Source organism: Podarcis erhardii (assembly GCF_964252035.2).
Source record: "Podarcis erhardii genome assembly, chromosome: 7".
Classification (NCBI taxonomy): domain Eukaryota; kingdom Metazoa; phylum Chordata; class Lepidosauria; order Squamata; family Lacertidae; genus Podarcis; species Podarcis erhardii.
In genome coordinates this window covers 42359859-42381489 of record NC_138511.1, presented here as the reverse complement: position 1 = coordinate 42381489, position 21631 = coordinate 42359859, and the positions used below count along the sequence as shown (strand labels likewise).

The 21631-nt window shown below is 40.6% G+C and overlaps 1 protein-coding gene and 1 long non-coding RNA gene across 4 annotated transcripts in view; one reads left to right on the top strand and one right to left on the bottom strand.

The window, feature by feature from the left end:
- Positions 1-21631, bottom strand: part of ANKRD11 (ankyrin repeat domain containing 11) — a 192683-nt gene that overhangs the window by 105900 nt on the left and 65152 nt on the right. The window lies entirely within an intron of this gene.
- Positions 5932-19662, top strand: LOC309347671. The gene is made up of 3 exons (XR_014159009.1): positions 5932-6994; positions 18229-18297; positions 19553-19662. It is a non-coding gene; the product is annotated as an uncharacterized lncRNA (long non-coding RNA).

Sequence of the window (21631 nt, the reverse complement as noted above, 5' to 3'; positions counted from 1 at the left end):
GACACATAACAAACAAATGAAACACAATACTAATACAGAAGCCTTCATCCCAGGTGGAGGTGGAGATTGGTGTACTTCATATGGTACAGTGGTGCCTCGCAAGACGAAAATAATCCGTTCCGCGAGTCTCTTCGTCTAGCGGTTTCTTCGTCTTGCGAAGCATCCCTATTAGCGGCTTAGCGGCTATTAGCGGCTTAGCGGCTATTAGTGGCTTAGAAAAAGGGGGGGAAAGGTAAAAAACTCGCAAGACGTTTTCGTCTTGCGAAGCAAGCCCATAGGGAAATTCGTCTTGCGAAGCGCCTCGAAAAACGGAAAACCCTTTCGTCTAGCGGGTTTTTTGTCTTGCGAGGCATTCGTTTTGTGGGGCACCACTGTACTTCCAAAAGTAGGGGTCGGCAATCTGGATTTCTCCCAAACTCTATTTTCAATTAAATTTTATACTAAGTGAAGATTGGTCAGATAGATAACTCCTGGCTGATATTATGCTTTGCTTATGTACCTAATACCCAGCAACAACAATTTCTGGATGAAACTTTTACATTACTGCCCTCATTTAAACAAGGAGAAATGGTGATAGGTGATGAGTTAGATCTTGTACTTAATGATTATTTTGCTAAAAGCAGAACGCCTCATCTATCACAAAACTCGTGCAAGCCACCTTCTTTTAAAACATCCCTTTACAACATATTACATAATCACAATTATTTTGATGCTTGGTGCATAGCCAACCCAGAGCTAAGGAACTATGCACATAGGTCAGCAAGGTACAAAAATTATGCCAAATTGTATTATTTATTAACCACAGAAGGCCTTCTTTCCCAGGTTCACAGCTCGGAGATTGGTCTTCTTAATATCTCGGGACCATGCCCGTTATCCAGAATGCAATGGGTAGTACACAAACCTAAACCTTTCTATTGAAATTTAGACCCCTGGATATTAAATATTTTTTATTTTACTACAAAGAAAGTCCTTAAAGAGATTCCTGGTTTTTTTAAGATTAATGATAAAGCAGAACAGACAACTTTTGTGGTTTGGGACATGTTTAAAGCTGTGGTCTATGGCATACCTATAAGCGAAAGAAACAGAATTTAAAAAGAAAAATGAAAGGTAAATTCTAACTAATTCAGGAAATACAAGATCTGGAAATGAGACAAACACATGCAAAGCCAAAGAGTATACAGAAAGTACTGAAGAAAAGGAGCAGAGCTTAAATCTCTAGAAAACTCACGTATACTTAATTCACCTCAGAAGATAAAGCAATATTATTTTGATTCAACAACAACAACTCAGCCTCCTAGCGAGACAATGACACAAAAAGCAAGCAAAACAAGTGGTGCACTCTCTTGAAATGCATAAAGGTGAAAAAAGTCTATAGACAAAAAGAAATGTTCACAACATTTTACAAATAAAAATAATCCCAAATTTAACTACAGTAGACTCACAAGGAATCAATAGATTTTACTCTAGCAGAAATCTAAAATGGGATCAAAAATATTAAGTTCCACAAAGCACCCAGTCCCAATGGACTCATTTGCCTTTTTATTTTTTAAAAAATATAGAACACCCTTTCTTTTGAAATTGTTTACTGACATATAGAATTAGAGGCTGAATTCCTGAAACTTGGGTGCCCAAACCAAAGAAAGACCTCAGACTAGTTGAATTATATAGACATATTTCACTGATTATGTGAATGCTAAATTTACAAGCTTTCATAAATTTTACCCAAATATGCTCACCATGACCAAGTCAGATTAATAAGGCTTAGCTTTCCCTATTAGAAAGGTTTTCAATGCAATTCTTTGGGAGTCAATCACATCCAGAACCTTCTGTTCTCCTGATGCTGGAATCAGTCAAGGCATTTGATTGTTTAAACTGGCAATATCTCTTTACAATTCTACTTTCCTTAAGTATTAGTGCATCCCAGGTTGGTATGCTTTATAATTTATACCATAGGTCATTGGCCCAAGGTTTTGGTGAATGGGGAATGCTTTTGACATTTCCCATTGGCTGGGTACCAAAGCAAGGCTGCCCACTGTCTCTCCTTATTTTTGCCCTAGCCATGGAACCTTTAGCTTTGGCACTGAAAGCAGATGATGATGTGTAAAAAAAAAAAAAGGAGTATTTTTTAGGGGGGGAGAGAAGCTATCTTATCTATATGTTCACAGATGATGTGCTATTCCTTTCTGATCCTGAAAATTTATTCCCTGCTGTTAGGAACCAATTTGCTATAAATGGCAAGATATCTGGGTTCACTGTTAACATTACGAAATCTGAGTTGATGTGTATGCACACCCCGCCAAACCTACAACTGCATTGGCAGAAAACAACTGGCCTGCAACTCGGTAACACCTACTTTAATACCTGGAAGTGAATATACCTAATCTATCTAAACAAGAAAAAATTGAACTTTTCTCCCTTGATAAAATATTTAACAACCAAGTTAAAAAACTGGTGAAAGATAACATTCTCGTGGTTGGGCAGAGTATCTATAACAAAAATGATGCTATTGCCACACTTTCTTTACTTATTCTGAGTCTTACCAATAAACATACCCATCTTTTATGTTAATAAATTGCTTTAAAAATTCTACTAAATTCTATTTATGAAAAGAAAAAGAAAAAGACGCTGGCTATGTTTTTTAGGGTCAAGAAAGGAGTAGGTATGGCAATACCTAACCTAAAATGGTATAAAGACTCCACTTACACAACATCCTGTTGATTTTGCAAGGCTCAGACAAGGTCCCCTGGTTAAAATTGGAAAAGCAAGACTTTATGAACCAATCTAAAAGGTCAAGACTTTGTTCACTCCCTTATCACAAAATGGACAACAAGACACTATAAAACATTATTAAGTATACAGAAGGGAGAGAGACTGAAACTTTCCCCTTTTAATTCCCCTTTAGTCCCAATAATTCAACACTTCCTTTTGCACAACAGCCAAATCAGGCTCATTTGCTAGGTGGGAAAAAGTAGGATTATATGAACTCAGGGACTTCTACACTCATCAAAAGCCCCTTACAGCTTCAGAAATAAATTTTATATTGGGAGATATATCATGTGGCTAATTACAGATATACAAGATTATACATTTTCTAAATCAGTCAAAAAATAATAATATTTTTTTTCTTTTTAATGCTTTATTGGTTTTAAAACTGTGTAACATAAGTAATCAACAGAAAATATTTTTTTTTTAAAAAAATAAACATTCATTCCATAGTTGGTGCTTGTTGTATGTAAAAATTTGTAGTTGGATTCAAAATGGCCTCTGGTCACCCCATTACGGTTCCCAGATTACATTCTTTAACTGCACACTAAACTTTGTCTCCTCTAGGTTATTTCAATTACATTAATTTTATAAGATTCCCCTATTTCATGCAGAAAGTCAATCCATATCAGTCAAATATAAGGACTCAAACACTATGCAGCTTAAGTAGTTTTAAGCATCTACTCAACTCAACCAACACATTGGGAAAGGGATTCATCTATCTACATAAAACCCTCACACAATTGACTACCCTTCCTCTCACTTCATTAAGACTAAATGGGGGGAAGAATTTGGAGAAGAATTAGAAAAACAACTCTGGGAATATATTTGGAATAAACTATCATTTGGCTCCATTAGAACTCGATTAGAACTCAAGAAAATGCTCTAAAGATAGCACATTCCTGGTACATGTGCCCAGCTAGATAATATAGAATTAATCATAACACATCCAACCTTTGCTGGCAGGAATGCAATTTACCTGGCACTCTAGTACACATGTGATGGTTTTGCCCATAAATATTCCCTTTTGGAAAAAGCTTTTCAAACCATTAATGGAATGATGGGGAAATCACTACAACCAGATGCAAATTCAGACCTACTATCTTATTTTAGTCCTCAGATTAATAACATAACCAATAAAGACCACATCCTCTATTTATTAACTGCAGCTATATAAGTGATTGCAAAAAATTGAAAAAATGTAAATACAAATCTTTGTGAAGCCTGGATTTTGCAAGAATAGGACATCATGCTTACAGACAAATAAACCATTTCACAAAAGGAATATTGATCGGGGGGGAGGGGAGACTATCTCACACCTTCTATACGTCATGATATCTTTTTATTGACTTTGTTAAGACACGGTTTTCACCCTCCATTGATTCCTGGAACCTTATGCAGAGACATTTTCATTTGATTGCTTTACTTGCAATGCCTAAAACTACAACCGGCCACTATTTTTCTTTCTTTTCTGAACAACTACTATGGTCTGCTTTCCTTGAATGGGTATGTTTTGTTACTCGAAATTAAAAATCAATTGCAAAGAAGCGGGAAAGGGGCATAAATAAACTGAACATCCAATACAAAACTAATTAATCAATGGCATAGTTGGGGGACGTCAACACTCAACGACTCACTTCCCAATTCTCTATATTGAAACATTTTTCACTTTTGCATTTCTCTCTATAAATACTACCTTCTACCTTATCCTTATCTTATTTACCTGAGTGAGATGCAGAGAATAGAAGTCTGCACCACCATGTCACAACCATTCACTTATCACCAATGCCTATTAAACTGTGATCAAGCGGCACCCTCCATTCTTAGAAGATGCTACTCTACAAAACTATTCTGTAATGTTGGTCATAATCCCTGAAAACATCAAAAGTAACTAATGAATATAGGGGAATGTCTCTTGGTTCCTTTATTATTTTCATATCCAGTTCTACTAATTGAATGATTCATCCATCCCCAGCACACACAGGGCTATACCTTCCAGAGAAACCAAGGCTGTGCAGTGAAGTGAGGGCAATTTAGAATGAGCAAAGTGTGACAGTTAAGTGCAGCTACTCTTCCTTAACAAGCTTCTAAGTAAAAAATGCTCCACTTTCCCACTTGTGCTACATATAGCAGAATCTGCAGAACTCCAGAGCAACACCTTCTGTAGCTGAATATAGCCAATATGATAAAACACAAAGATCTATGCTCCCTGACTTCTGAATAAAGTATATAAGGGATCTGTAGATGCATACTGAACCAGTTCAGCCTTCTGAGTTGTTAGGCAGTTTGCTCTCCTATTTAAAATGGAAAATATTTTCCAATTGCCTCACTGCAAGATTTCACAAACCTGGCTTGCACTGCCTGTGTTGTTTCTGACCTGAAAAAAAGTTTGGAAAATTTTTGACTCATGGGAAAGCATTTCAGAGAAGCATAGGCAACAAAAAATGAGCTTACAGAATTGCAGCAGTTTTGTGACCCTAATTCACATTACTGCTCCTAGGAAGGATGGGTGGTATTTAAATATAATACTATTACCACTTTGTTTTGTTAATAATAATTAACATCAACAACAACATCGACGACAACAATAACAACTAAGAACATGGTCCAGTTTGCTATTGGGAAAGACAATGTCAGTGTTGGCACCCAAAAGGAAGACTATTCAAATGCAAACTGAAGCAGACCAAAAAACAACTGAGAAACCAGAACATTACTTTGAAGTGAGTCTTCACATTCCTGTTGTACATCCCTGAGGCAAGCAATGAACTGTGCTATTCCCCTATCACCTCTATCATGTTATACAAGAACACAGTACCAGTACAGGTTCTGACCAGTTATAACATCTGTGCAGTGTGACCGTGTGTCTCTGTGTGTTTTTCCAGTTCGAAAGCATGTCAAAGTGCAAGTAGATAAATAGGTACCCCTCCAGCGGGAAGGTAAACGGTGTTTCCGTGTGCTGCTCTGGTTTGCAAGAAGCGGCTTAGTCATGCTGGCCACATGACCCGGAAGCTGTACGCCGACTCCCTCGGCCAATAAAGCGAGATGAGCGCCACAACCCCAGAGTCGGCCACAACTGGACCTAAAGGTCAGGGGTCCCTTTAAAACTTCCTAAGTTTTAAAGGGTTATAATATTCAGTGTTATATTGAAATGGAAAATAAAATCACAATATTTCAACTTGATGATCTGAATGGCTCAAGAATTTCTGCAGCAAGCTTTTCTCAAAAAGGCTGTCTAGCTCCCTCAGTCTCTACTTCACCCCACCCATCCCACAAAAGGCAAACCATCAAGTAACCTACTGTAGCCAAATTCCAAAGGGTTGGAGTGTGGGGTTTGCTGGCTATTTGCCCATGTCTTTCCTGCTAGCTAGATGAGCTGGCAACCATTGTGTCTCCTGCATAAAACAGACAATTTCATGATCAGGCAGGCCACAGTGTGTAATAGAGCTCAAGGGATATGACCTAAGACCATATAAGGATATTGTGAGGTGAATTTAAACTAGCAAAATGTAGGTCTTTGGGGGGTTTCCCCATAGCAAACTCATAGAAAAAGGATGTGCAGGACAGATTGGACTACATAAGCCTAAAGCAAAGAAAGTTCCCTGTTTTATTTTGCTCCAGATCAAACAAGCTGTTACAAGTGTAGGCAGCCCACACATTTGTTGTTCTGATGCATCATCTTGTCTTGTCCCTGGGGAGAGGCATGGAGCTTCCCCAAGCTATATGTACAAAGGGAAGATACGAGTAGTGCAGCGCTGGCTAGAAAGGCTTGTATTATGATCCCCAAACACAAGCACCATAAAAAGCTGTTGGTAGCTTTCTACTCCATTCAGATCAGTAGATTGCTACCACGGGGCACTCTTAATTACACCAACATCTTCCCCGCAGAAAACCAGTGGTGTGATTAAAAAACTGGTTCAGCAAGCACCGAGAAGCTGTACTCCTGGGTTTTTCCACACTCCCCAAGGCCCAAAGACACAAGGATTCAGTCCAACTCATATTGAAAATATTCAAAGAACGTTATCTGTCTGCTTTTCAACCAACACAAAGCAGCAGAGTATTCAGCATTTGAAATTAACCCACCAACTCGGCCAGCTGCTCCTCATGCCCTCTCTCCAGCAGACAAAGGAGGATCAAGTTCCTCTGAATTTTCAGCACAACTATGAAATACCCAAACCTCAAGGGATAATTCTGAAAGATACCCCCACCCTTTTTTCCAGCCTGCCAATGGAAGGTAAGTAAATGAGGCACTGGGCTGGCTGGAAAGACAGGATGGCTCTCAGCCAGTCTGCCACTAGAATGCTGCATGCAGCACTGAGCTCTCTGTTTAAAGAGGAGATGCTCCCCAGCTCTGTTTACGTGAGTGGAGGATGGGTAAGATTCTTTGGTAATGAGAGAACAACATGCAGGACAGAGGCTTCCCCGTGCATGCTTCACTGCAGTTATCCTAGAAAACAGATTAATTTCTGCTTGCTTTGCCATCACTGCCAAACAGATTTGAAACATTTCACACTAAGGAAAAATGGTGGAGACTAAACCTAGGCTTCTGAAAATGTAGCTAAACAAAAGCTTCTTTGAGACTTATGTACAATTTCCCCATCTAATACATGTTCAGGAAGCATGCAATACTAGCACTGGTTTACAAGCCAGGAAGATTAACACAGTTTGGGGGGAGAGGTGTTTTTAAAGAGCCATGTGTTACTTCAAACCAGGAATTTGGGGGCATGAAACTCTGCTTTCCTTTCAATTTAATAAAGAAATCTAGCCACTTAACAATGGCCACATCCAAAAATTATTTATGGTGAACACTTTTTTCCATTTTCAAGTTACACATAAACCTGCACACAATCAAATGCTTCCAGCGGTGGCCAGCTCTCTCTGCACCTTTTAGCCAAATATGCAGTGAATCAAAGTATAAAAATAAATCAAGAGTAAACACAGTTCTATGTCACAAAGGAATTGCTTATATGCTCTAGTCTAAAACTAGAGATGAACTTGGAATTTTTTTTGATAAAGAATTGAAAAAGGAGAAAAGTCTTCATAAAGGGAGGGGGAGAGAAAAGTAAGGTGGTGTACGGTACTTCTACCCAACCTACCTCAAAATCTGTCAAGGTAGCATTATGACATCAGTTTACTCACATGTTCTCCAATTGGCTGGAATCAAATTCTGAAAATCCCCCCCCCCTCTTCAGGCCCTAAAAAATTGGCACTGTTAAACAGGAAAGGCAGTAATTGCTCTTTTCAGCCACTGCAATATATAAAACTGTCTCCTTCAAGGAGGTAAACGAAAAACTGCAGAAGGATCTGCTTACCCAAAAAGCTAACCGCATACTTTAAAAGGGTTGCACCACCAAGAAGAAACTTTTTTAAAAAATCTATTTGATACAAGAGAAGTGTAATGAACCTCAGTGCATTTCAAGCCCAAGAATCCTCATAATGGGACGTACAAGCAAAAATGATTCCCCCTGCCCCCAGTAACACATAAAACATGCATGACTCCTTAAAACTTGCAAGCTCCCCAAGCTCTATCACTGGCAAATTAGAAACCGTTGCTGGCACTTTGGTCCAAGCTCATTTGCAAAAAAAGCTTTTAAAACAGTTTGGTGGATGGATGTACTGGATAAACTAGGGCTATGTCACAGAAAATTGGAAACCTTTTATAAAATGCATCCCAAATTTTAGATTTGTGTTATAGAAAAAACTGAAAAGCAAAAAAATAGAGCACTGCTGAACAACTGAGTTCAGCTATTCAGCTAACATACACACTGCCTTCAACCCCACCTCAATTAGGGCATTCAAAGGCAGTCAGACAAAAGAATGCTGAGAGTAAACTGCACTAGACAGGAATATTTTTAGCATGCACTAAGACACTCTGCTGTGAAATTTCTGCCTCTGCATTTATAACTATGGTATACTATGTGGATATTATTTTTTAGCCCCAAAAAGATACAATGCAATTGTCTTCAGAACACTTAAAATATCCTTCTGAAAAATACTTTTCAGAGATGACAAGCTTTAAGCAAGGCATCTACTTCCACCTATTTCAAACAATGTGTGCCTGGAGAAACCTCATGAACAGGGAGATAAGTCAAAATAGCTTCAATCACTTACATACAGCAGCCTGATCAACAAAAAATATTTCCTTAGATTACTGAGAAGTCTGAATGCATGTTACAAAATGACCTATGTCCAAAATAATATCCTAAAAATATAGTTGTGAGAAGATATTGTACTACACATTTAAGCAATACTGAAATATAAATACTGTTTGGAAACAAGAACCTTTGCTATACTAAACCAAACATTTAAAAGATGAGTGTGTGCAGCTTGATAATAAAAGGGATAAACATCAGAAATATTGGCAACATTCTCCAGGCACACTTCCCTTTACAGTTTTGTTGCTCTATGTAAGCTGTAGGAAGGCATTTTAATCTCCAAGCAGCACCAGTTTCTTTCTCAATTTAAAAGACTAGCTTTCTAAAAGATAGTGAGGTGCTTTCCAGGCTGCAGCTATGAGCAGCACGTTTCTCATTCAGCCCTGCCCCCATCTTTTTCCGTTCCCCTCCCAGCACTGCGGCAACGCAGATGGCAGCAGTGTGACCTCGCTGTTCCTGCCTCCTTGTTTTGATCCTGCAGTCTTGATTGTTCAGGCTAATCCCACACTCTGAGCCTTGGCTGCCAGCCAAAACTGTTATTAATGGCACAAAAGCTTCTCATTCCAGCTACTTCTACATCCGCTAATGCTGTTGTTGCCTCCCTGCACCCTACAAACTGGAGCTGCGCTATGTTTTGCTAAAATGATTTTTCAAAAGAAAAAAAAACAGTTTTGTGGTCATCTCTGCACACACAAGAATCTTACCCATAAATCACAATTTTACAATTGAAATAATAAATACAGTTGGTAAACAAACTAACAAGAAACTTACATGAGTTCAATACAGTGGTACCTCGGGTTACATACGCGTCAGATTACAGACTCCGCTGATCCAGAAATAGTACCTCGGGTTAAGAACTTTGCTTCAGGATGAGAACAGAAATCATGCTCTGCCGGTGCGGCAGCAGCGGGAGGCCCCATTAGCTAAAGTGGTGCTTCAGGTTAAGAGCAGTTTCAGGTTAAGAACAGACCTCTGGAACGAATTAAGTACTTAACCTGAGGTACCACTGTATTTAAAACAATTTTTTTGTGAAAATGGAGCCATGTAACAGAAACTGATTCAAGTACAACAGTACTTTTAGTAAGGCAAAGCAAAGGAACAACCTCAAGGCAATGCCAGGAAGTCTAGTCACAATCTGTGTGGAAATTTAGAGCAGCAAACTCTCATTCAAGGAAGGCCCATTTCTCCCTTGATTTTTATCTGCACTAGTACACCACCAGATCTGAACTTGGCACATGGCTCCCCCCCCCCATGTACACTTTGGGTAGGTAGTGCTACTCAAAACTCAAACACACACATATAGATGCCAACATCTCCAAACACTGCTATGTACACATTTTCTCACCACCTGTGTAAGCAGAGCAGCCTTCAAAATCTGCTCTGAATTCTAGATGGCATTGTGGTGGTCTTCACTAAGGAAGGTTTTGCCCTTAAACTGCAAATACTTAATTAAACAGTGAGGTTGAAGCTGAGAGCACAACATTACACTTAACACAATTCTGAATGGCAGCTTTAAAGCTATGCTTACTTCAGCCTACGTGCTTTGGTCAGATCATCTGCTGCAGTTCAAGACCTCTTATAGTACACCAAGACAAGGCTCAAGAAAAATATGGCAGGAACAAGCTTTCTATTTCTCAGCTACTTGTACACAGATTGACAAAGTTGATATGGTAAGGATTTCACCCCCAACACTCAGCCTTCTCAATTCATTCTCATTCTCTCTCTTAGGGTAAGTTTCTTCAATGAAGTAAACATTGTACAGACACCCAGACTCTCTGACCCAGAGCCTGCAAGATACAAATCTGATTCTCAGACTCTGCTCTAGCCATGGTTAGGAACCTTTGAGGAAACCCAGTGACAATAGCAGCACTTGTGTATCACTGATTATGAACACCTCACAAGATGTAACAACAACAGCAAGATCTCATGAATACAGATCTTGCACAGGAGTAGGCAACCTAAGGCCCATGGGCCACAAGCAGCCCACGGGGGTCGTTTAACCAACCCAAGAGCTGCCCCAGAACTGAGCCGCCCGCTCAGCGAGTCCCTGCATGCAGTGCTAAACCAGCGTAGCGTGGCGCAGGGACTCGCTTCCGCGGCACTGGAAACCGTGTCTGCGCAGATGCAGACGCCCAAAATCGTCTCTGCGAAGATGCAGACACCAGAAAACGAGTCTGTGCAGATGCAGACACCGAAAATCGCGGGTGCACGCGCTCACACACATGCACGATCCAGCCCATGGAGGGATCTCCACTGGAGTGAACCGGACCACGCAAGGTAAACCTTGCCGATCCCTGATCTTCCACTACATACTGCAAAAGGAAGAAATAACAATGGATTGGAGTGACACATGATACACACAATCCTGAAGAAATAATGATCATGTGGAGAGAAGCCCATCACAAAATTCCTAAACACATCCCAAATAAAACGGACCCACTGTTTGTGGTCGATCAGTTTTGCTGGAAATACAGGAGCCCATGCTTTTGGCCCTTATTGTGTTTTGGAAAATAACAAACCTCACTGGAATAGGACTAGTTGGTTGGGGGCTTAAAGAGTAGAGCAAATAAAATATAGCTTTCACTTCTTATAATGTGACAAAGTCTTGTAGGAATTAAAAATTAAGTGCTTGTAAATTTGGATAAGGCAAATTCAGTTGTCCTCTACCAAATTCATGCCCCTCCATCTTCTCATGCCTGGTTAGGTTACTAAAGAAGAAAGACAAACATGGTGTTATGTGGTCAACTGATACCCCCAACCCCTCTACCCTGAAGTCCATCTTCTGTGGCTCATGTTGAGAACTCTGTGGTGCTAGATGGGTGGGGGAATACATTGTCTCAGTAGATGAAAGCCAGGAAATTTGCTTAAAATATTATTAACAAGATTACAGAATATGTACAGCAGAATCAGAGACTAAGACTACAAACAGTTCACAAGCTCTTCTCTAAAAGTTATAAGAAATAAATTTGGGGGTGCTTTTCCCAACAATAAGCTGCAATTTTAAAGACATTTTAAGCCACAGTTTGGAACATACCTGGAAGGTCCTCTGTAAGAAAACGCCTCCATGCTCAACACCAAGCAATAAAATGGTTCTAACAAATGGTTCTAACTGTCTATCTTTATACAAAGTCATTGCCAAGCTTTCTTTTTTTTCTCCATGAAGAGAACACACATACCTCCTCCTAGAAGAAGCAAAGCAAACATGTGACACATGCATATGCTCAAATACTGAAGAAAATTTTTGCTCTTTCAGAATGCTCCTCAGATGTCTAAAGTCTGAATTTACAAAGCCCAAGTTTGAAACTTCTATCCATGCCAGAAAAAATCTTGCTTCTGAACAGCAGAAAAGCTTTGCCCTAATGGAGGAACATAGGAAGTTTCCTTATACGGAATCAGATCCACTGGTCAATGTAGCTCAATACTGTCTACAACAACTGGCAGCGGCTCACCAGATTTCAAACAAGTAATCTCTCCCAATCTTCCCTGGAGATGCCAGTGGAAAAAGATGTAGGTTACATATTAAGTAAAAAGTTAACATTACAAATTCCATTTATTTATTTAATGAATCACATCCCATAAAACATCCCAAAACAATCTAATAAACACTATTATTTGTGAGGGTGTCAAATCCAACACAGATGCAAACTGTCATAAAAAATCTGCATGTAAAATACTTGTTGAAAAAGGATGGTCTTCAGTAGGCACATGCACACACAATTATGACTTTACACCTAGCAGAAACTACTTCTGTTCATGAAAGACCAGGTATCCAATTTTTGCTTATCCCACACAGCTCAGTGCAAACTGCACCCCACTCATAAAATGGTTCAGTATGAAGCAAGATCAGCAAAAACTGGGTGCTCCACATTGCTCCAGTGGAAGTGTTTTTTGGTAGTGCAAAATCACAAGCTACATACAGCCCTCAATGTTTCTGGGCACTTGGACAACAGAAAACAGTCACGTTAAAGTGCATGTCACAGGAACATAAAGGTAAAGGTAAAGGTAAAGGACCCCTGACAGTTAAGTCCAGTCGCAGACAACTCTGGGGTTGCAGCACTCATCTCACTTTACAGGCTGAGGGAGCCAGCATTTGTCTCAGGACAGTTTTTCCGGGTCATGTGGCCAGCGTGACTAAGCCACTTCTGGCGTAACGGAACGCCGAAACCAGAGCAGCGCACAGAAACACAGTTTACCTTCCCGCTGGAAAGCTACCTATTTATCTACTTGCTCATTTTAGAATGCTTTCGAACTGCTAGGTTGGCAGGAGCTGGGACCAAGCAATGGGAGCTCACCCCATCGCGGGGATTTGAACCGCCGACCTTCTGATCGGCAAGCCCAAGAGTCTCAGTGGTTTACACCACAGCGCCACCCATGTCCCTCATAGGAACATAGGAAACTGCATTATATTCAGTAAGACCATCTAGCTCAGTACTACACTGATCGGCAGAGGCTCTCTGGGATTCCAGAATGGGCTCATTCCCAGACCTACCTGGAGGTTGAACAAGGGAACTTCAGCATACAAAGCAGATACTCTACCACTGAGTTACAGCCCTTCCAATAAATTAAGACTTCATGATCATGCAAATATGTTAGTTTTGTGCACTGAGAAAGAGTAACTGCTCAACCCAGATATCTCTTTTTTAAAAAACAAAACCCAGTACTAGGACAAAATCTTAACTTATTTATCTAGAATACTGAAACCAATTAAACACCACTGTTTGATGGGTGTACCCAATACTAGGGCAAAATCTTAACTTATAGGATTCTAAGTGGCTGGAAGTCGCTAAAAGTTTATCTTTGGAAAGAAATCTGAATCATCAGCCTATTCTCCATAATATCAATGACTGGTCTGATTTGTGACCACAAGACTACTTATAGGAGGCCATTGGTTTATCTGTAAGTCAGGTATGCTGCAAATAGGCAGCTGCAAATGACTGGATGGAGGGGAAAGCAGGGTTCAAAATTAGCGGGTGCCAGTCACATCTTGCGACTGGCAACCAGCTATTTGTGACTTGATGGAGAGATCCAGGTGCATCTTTTACTACCATTCTACCCGCCAAACAGCTGATTCACCTGATAGCGCAGCAGCAAAAGATACGTCTTTGGTTTTTTGCTGCTGCTGTGGTACCCAGTGAATCAGGTGTTTAGTGTCTACCCAGCAGCCCCTGATTCACCCGGCTGAATTTTTTTTATATATATAAAAATTAAAACACATTTTTTACTGCCCTGCTGCTGGGTGAATCAGGTTTTTGGTGGGGTAGAGATGTAGCAAAAGATGCGTCTTTTGCTGCAGCACTATTTTGCAGACCCCAATTCATCCAGAGGCATTTTTATTTTCATTTTGGCTGCAGGGCTGCCTGGTCTGGTGGAGGGGGGCAGCAAAAAAAAGGGAGGGCACCTGGACATTTTGTTTTGGTGCCCACAACCTAGGTCTCAGGAGCCACATGGCTCCTAGCATTCCTATCCCAGTTTCTAACACTGGGGAGAAGGAGGGGATATGAAATACGTTGTACGTTTTGGTACTCCTTTTGGCCGAACTACAGTCATCTCTGTCTTTCCATTCCACTACTAGAGCCTGTTAACCTTTTTTTTTTTTTTTTTAAATTTTTTAGAAAAGTTTTTCTTTTACAAATTTAAATAACACATACTTTCCAATATAATACATAAATTCTTTTAGACTTCCCCCAGCTCCCTCCACAATCCTCATGATTTTAAAATTTAATTCACATTTTCTTTATAATTGTATTGCTAGTTAGTGAATCTTTACAGCTCTTTCCCCTCTTACAACACCCTTTCTCCTCACAAAGCCTCTTTAAAACCGACTAGCGTTGTCTGTTCATCACATATATTTTCCAGATAAATCGTAAACTTTCTCCAGTCCTGTATGAACTTGTGATCCTTTTGGTATCTGATTTTTCCTGTCAGTTTATCTAATTCAGCAAAGTCCATCAATTTCCGTCTCCATTCTTCCAATGTTGGTAAATCTTCTTGTTTCCATTTTTGAGCCATTAAAATTCTTGCCGCAGTCACTGCATATTGAAAAAGTTTGTAATCACTTCTATTGATCTCGCTTCCTGTAATTCCTAACAAAAAGGCTTCTGGTTTCTTCACAAACGTATATTTAAACATCTTTTTCAACTCATTATATATCATTTCCCAGAAGCCTTTTACTTTCTTACACTCCCACCACATATGATAAAACGACCCTTCCTTCTCCTTACATTTCCAACATTTATTACATGTCTTATACATTTTTGCAAGTTTAACGGGAGTGATATACCATCTATATACCATTTTCATGATATTTTCCTTTATCGTCATACATGCAGTGAATTTCATATTTTCCTTCCATACCTTCTCCCAATCTGTCAGCTGTATATTATAACCAAAATCCTTGGCCCAGAGCCTGTTAACCTTTTGCCTCTCGGACCTGGTTGTTCTGTGTCCTTGTGCTTTGTTAACTGTATAGATTCCATTTTGATTCAGTTCTGTTGATTAGACATCTCTTCCAAATATGTCATCCACGAACGAACAACTGCTCCTCTCCCTTCTTGTCTGTAAGCCTTATATATCATTTGAAATGTAATCTAACTAATTTAGGTAGTTAAGAACAGATATCAGCTCCCCAATGACTGAAATGAGGATGGTGGGATTTTCTTTGAGTAACAGTTAAGGTAAATGCTATTTTGAAATTCAGTTTGCAGATGCGAAGAGTCTGATTTGCCTCTAGCAGGATACCTTATCTCACTGAAACAGTAGGTTTCTGTAAATCTAACAAACTTTGACCTAGTTTTAGCATCCCTGGGTCACTCAAATTCAGAGGTCTGGGGTGCTCCTGGGTATATCGTTTAGCCAAGGTGCAACAGTGCCCAAGAGTGCCTAGTACCTGGAAAGAAGACTTCCACTTTTTCTCTCTGTTGAAGACCTAATTAACATCATTCATTCATTCATTCATTCCTCAAGAGATATAAATATAAAATCTACATAATCCCATAGCTTCTCTCTAGTGCCTTTGTGAGGGGATCTCAAAAGTGCTTGGCAAACAATGTTTTAAGCTTTAACACACCATGTGATAGAGAAGCTCTCTGTGAGCAGGACAGAAGGAGCAAATGAATCAGATAGGTATAGATGACTTCTGTCTCAAGCTGCAGACATCTGCCATCATGTTAGTGTTGGATGATTCTGATTTAGATCCATTCCAGTTTACTTTCAGACCTGGTTTCATGATAGAAAGACTTTACGTCACCCTGGTAGATGGCTTGTGAGAGGGAATAGAAGGAAGGAGTGCAACTCTATTGGTTCTACTAGACTCAGGACTATCACCATGATGACCATGGCAGTGTTCAAAATTAGCCAGGCACAAGCTCAACCAAGTGAAGACGCCTGGGTGCCAGGATGGCACCTGATGTCGCCACCACCTGGAGGTACGTGCCTGGGGATCACTGGATCTGGACTGTTTTCACACACTAATACCACATCCTGTAGAATTCTATCAGTTGCATTTTATCTGCATGCAGGATGAATTTCTGGAACCAAAATGGCTTTTATGTACAGCCTGAGCAGCAGCAGTCACCATCAAGAAAAAGAGGCAGGAATAGGCCAATATATATGTGGACTGTCCCTGGACCAAGTGACTTTTCTTCTTTAAGTTCTCAAAGTTCTTAAGCTAGCTCAAGGTTATCAACTGAACTAGCCAGATGTTTAATTGGAAATCAATCACAGTCAATCCAGCATTTTTAAAACATAAGACTTTAGAGCCGTTTTACCCCAAAATGTCAGCTAGACATTCCATTTTAGCGACTATAACCTTGATTTAAAGAGCCATTTTGATGCCTAGCTTATATACATGAGTTTCTAACACTGGCCCATGGGTACAATGGTACCCTTAAGGACCTTCCCTGGTACCTATGAACCTTGGAGTCCCTTCACTCACTGCCATATTTGTCATGAGATGGCAAGCATGGTTATTTCCCCTCACTGCACTGGAAAATACACAGAAGGAAGCTGAAAGAGTGACACACTGTACCACTTCCTCTTTCAACTCTATGTGCTTTACGAGGCTGAGGCTGCCATCTAAACAGTTGAACAGAAAGTGGGGTGACTGGGGATGGAGAGTGTCTGGGTGGTCTAAGAAACTAGAAGAAGCAAAATGAAGCAACCAGGAGACAAGTGGGGAGAGAAAGCAGGTCAAGAAAGTATGTGCATGGAATGCCACTAAGTTCCATCCTACCCCCCCCCCCCCAACTTTTTAACAATTACATAAAACTGTTGGGGGAAGTCAGATTGAGGTTTGGGCTAAAGTCTCATCAATATCTCGGATTTCTATCTCCTAATCCCAAAACTGTGCAATTACTGAACCAGTGCCTAGAGGGGGTTCTAAGGTGAATAGGGCAAATAAGCTGAGACACTATGGGCAGTGACACAGAGTACATCAGATAGTGGTCTACAACTTGCCTTATGTGTGGCTGCACCTCCTATGAAGGACTTTGTGTGTGGTTTAAGAGTTCAATTGGACTTGGTGCTAACTTGGGAAGAGCAGATAGCAGTGGTGGCTTATACTGCATTTCACCAGGATAGGCTTGTACACTAGCTGTATCTCTATAAGGAAAGGTCTGGCCTTGTTTTGGTTACCCATGCACTTATGGCAATCAAGTTGGACTACTGTAATGTGCTCTATGTGGAGCTGCCTTTAAAGATGACAATAAATTCAGATGGCTAAGAATGTGGCCACCCAAGTATTATGGGGGTTAGGCAATTGATGCATAGGACACCTTTACTATGGCAGCCACCCACAGAATAACAAGATGTGTCTTTCCACCCTAGACAAGTGGAAACCAACAGATGAAGAATTACTGTTGAGAAGGTCAGCACTGGCACCATCAAAATGGGTAAGAGACATAGCTTAGTTCCCAAGATAACCTGTTTGCAAACAGTACCAGCAAGCTGGGAAAATGTGGGTTGAACGAGGTAACCGTTAGGTGGATTTGTAGCTGGTTGACTGACTGAAATCATAGATGTTGACAAGCTGGAACGTGTGCAGAGAAAGGTAACTAAGACAATTAAGGGTCTGGAAACTAAGCCTTATGGGGAGCACTAAGCCTTATGAGGAAAACCAGTGGTGGACCATCTTCAAGTAATTCTCTCTGTTAGCAGACATGGACCTCAAAGGAACAAGTGAACCAGATCTTAAGCCACTGAGAATTTTTCAGTTTGCTTATAGGTCTTGTTTTCCACACCAATTTCAAAAAAGGGAAGAAAACTGGGATTGTAACAGTAGGGAATATATCACAGAGACTCTGCCTTTTTCTTCCAGGGGCACACACCTTTGGAATGCACTACCATCCAGGAGTCATCATTAGATGCTTTTAGGAAAGGCCATCAGGTCAGTTTGTTTTCCTTTCACTTGGGTTGCAGCTTAATTGATGTTAACAATTTTAGCTATACAGTGGTACCTCTGGTTAAGAACTTAATTCATTCCGGAGGTCCATTCCTAACCTGAAACTGTTCTTAACCTGAAGCACCACTTTAGCTAATGAGGCCTCCCGCTGCCGCCACACGATTTCTGTTCTCATCCTGAAGCAAAGTTCTTAACCCGAGGTTCTATTTCTGGGTTAGCGGAATCTGTAACCTGAAGTGTCTGTAACCTGAGGTACCACTGTATTTTGTACTGCATTTTAATATCTGTGGGTGGATGTGTGTTATTTTATGATCCTATTATAATTATGATTCATTAACTGATGCTGTTCTTGTATATATATTATTAAGCCACCTTGAGTGGATTTACTCTTAAAGGTGGCCTGGAAATACTTTAAATCAATAAAAAATACATGTAAATTACAACCACTCTCAATATTCTCTCATGCCCAATTCTAATACTGCTTCACCATGGCTGGATTCCATGCTGCAGCAGATCTAAATCTTATCAAATTGCACAGGTAGATCAGATAGGAAAAAACAGTGAGAGTGTGGGGACTTCCCACACCATTCATCTATCCTCTATTTCTGCCAGATTTAGACATTACCCCCATAGAAGTAATATATACTAGCCCTGGGGCTATTAAGAAGGACAGTGTGATGCTATGGATTTTGTTTTGAACTTGCATTTGAGAGATCTGGGTAAAAAAAAAAAAAATCCAGTTCAGCCATTTAGTTTACTAGGTGACTTTTGAACAAGCAATCACTGGCCCGTGAGTGCTTCAGTTGGAGAACAGCCTTTACTAAAGGTGCCATGGACTTTGAAGCAGCATTCAAAACTCCCATTGTTCTAGGTGCATTTTCCAACAGGGAATTTCATAGGCGCAAGCAGTTTCTGATCTCTTGATGCAGTACTGCACCTAAGATTTGGTGCAGTACTGCGCCCAAGAGTGTGTGAAGAGAAATTCCTCCCCGCCAGATTTCCAATAGATCTAGGGGTCGTCTTATACATGAGGACATCTTATACATGGAAAAATACGGTAAATCTTATGTTTGCAAACTGGACACTCAAGGTGGGTCTGCCATCAGCTGTAAAGGTCTTTAATACGTGTTAACTGTGGAGCCAAAAAGATATATTTATATGAAGGAAAGAAGGTGTAGGAAGAATCCAGGGCTTGTCTGCAAAGTAAAAGGAGAACCTTTTTCTGCCTCTCTACTTCCAGCCATTCTGTGAAGACTGGAGAAGAGACCCTCTTAAGCAGCGGTAGGCAACCTAAGGCCCATGGACCACAAGCGGCCCATGGGGGTCATTTAACTGGCCCCCAAGTCACCCCCGAACCGAGCCGCCTACTCGGCGAGTCCCTGCACGCTGCGCTAAACCAGCAGCACAGTGCCGGAAATCACGCTTCCGCAGTGCCGGAAATCACGTCTGCATCTGTGCATGCTCAGGTGCCGAAAATCACATCTGCGCAGATACCGGAAATCATGTCTGCGCAGACACAGATACTGGAAATCGCAGTCACGCACGCATGCACACGTTCCGGCCCACAGAGGGATCTCCACTGGAGTGAACCAGCCCAGGCGAAGTAAACCTTGCTGACCCCTGCTCTTAAGAGGTGAGCAGGGGAAGCATGGCTTTGTTTTTGCAGTCTTCAGATGAGGACTAGGCCATGTGAAAAATGAACATAAGGTTTTAGCGGCAATTCATTCACTTTCAGCTTTGTACACACCGCTAAGACCGTGTTCATGGAAGACAATCTTACTTGGCTATGAGTGATTGCCATAGAAGAAGAGGAGGACTTGGAAGCCTTCATTGAGACTGACTGTTTAGTTCAAAAGCTATACAGTATATGAAATATAACAACCTCAACTTTCCTACATAGCTTGTTTCATGACTGAGAAGCAAAAACTGACAAACGTTTTCGCAGCATTCTTGTTAAGAGTCTGGAATGAGACTTATCAACTCTGTATAACCCATGTATCTGTTTGGCTCCCTGACCCACAATCTCCAGCCCTCCAAACTTCCCTTCCCATCAATAGTGCATAGGCCCTCTTTCAATTTGCAGGCTGCTCAACCACAACTTTTGTTCCACCATTTCAAACTATGAGCTGTATTTGCACTTTGACATGCATCACTGATGTTGTGCATTCAACTGTGTTCATTATGTTACATTTGCATTCCTTTGTACTCCAGACTGGCAGAGGAAATGCTTTTTGCAAAAGGGATTTAGTGCATTTTGGTTTTTACATTGTGTCACAACTTCATCTGCTCTTATTATGTTTGTTTGCAACTGTAGTCTATCATCTAAGCCTTTTAACTTACATTTGTACAGTTGGTCATTGCTTTAAAAAAAAAAAAAATGCTTTTCACAAACAATCCAAACTAACAGTAAGCTTATTTGCAAGGCAAGAATACTTCTTACACGTGTCATTTCTGAAGTGAACAGTACATTAAACTGTGACTGCAGCAATCTGGGGTCTCCATTCCCTAGAATATATTCCAAATGACATTTCCATGCAGCAATGCAGGGATTTTCACTACTCCTACTTGAAGCTTCCAATAAACAACTGGTAACTTTATAGGTTTGGAACAGCACAGCATGTAAAACAACTAGGCTAGATGTATGTGAAACTCTTTTGATGTTAAATGTTGCATTATTTATTAGTGTACATTTACTTTAATATTTGCACTCCATTTAGATCAGTGATAAGCAACCTGGAGCCCTCCAGATGTTGTTGACTCCAATTCCCATTAGCCCTAGCCAGCATAGTCAATGGTCAGAGATGATGGGAACTGTAGTCTACCATCAGGCACACCAGATTCTCCATCCGTGATTTAAACTCTCTTGCCATTCTCTCCTTACTATGTACATTTCTTCTGACAGAAAATGGCAACTGTTTTGCCCTAGGCAGCAATGGCAGACTGATATTTATGCCAATAAAAAAAGGTAAAAGGTAAAGGACCCCTGGACAGTTAAGTGCAGTCAAAGGCGACTATGGGGTGCGGCGCTCATCTTGCTTCAGGCCAAGGGAGCTGGCATTTGTCCACAGACAGCTTTCCAGGTCATGTGACCAGCACAACTAAAATGTTTCTGGAACAATGGGACACCATGATGGAAGCCAGAGAGCATGGAAACTCCGTTTATCTTCCCGCTGCAGAGATACCTATTTATCTACTTGCACTGGTGTGCTTTTGAACTGCAAGATTGGCAGAGCAGAGCAACGGGAGCTCACCCTGTCACATGAATTTGAACCACTGACCTTCCAATCAGCAAGCCCAAGAGGCTCAGTGGTTTAGACAC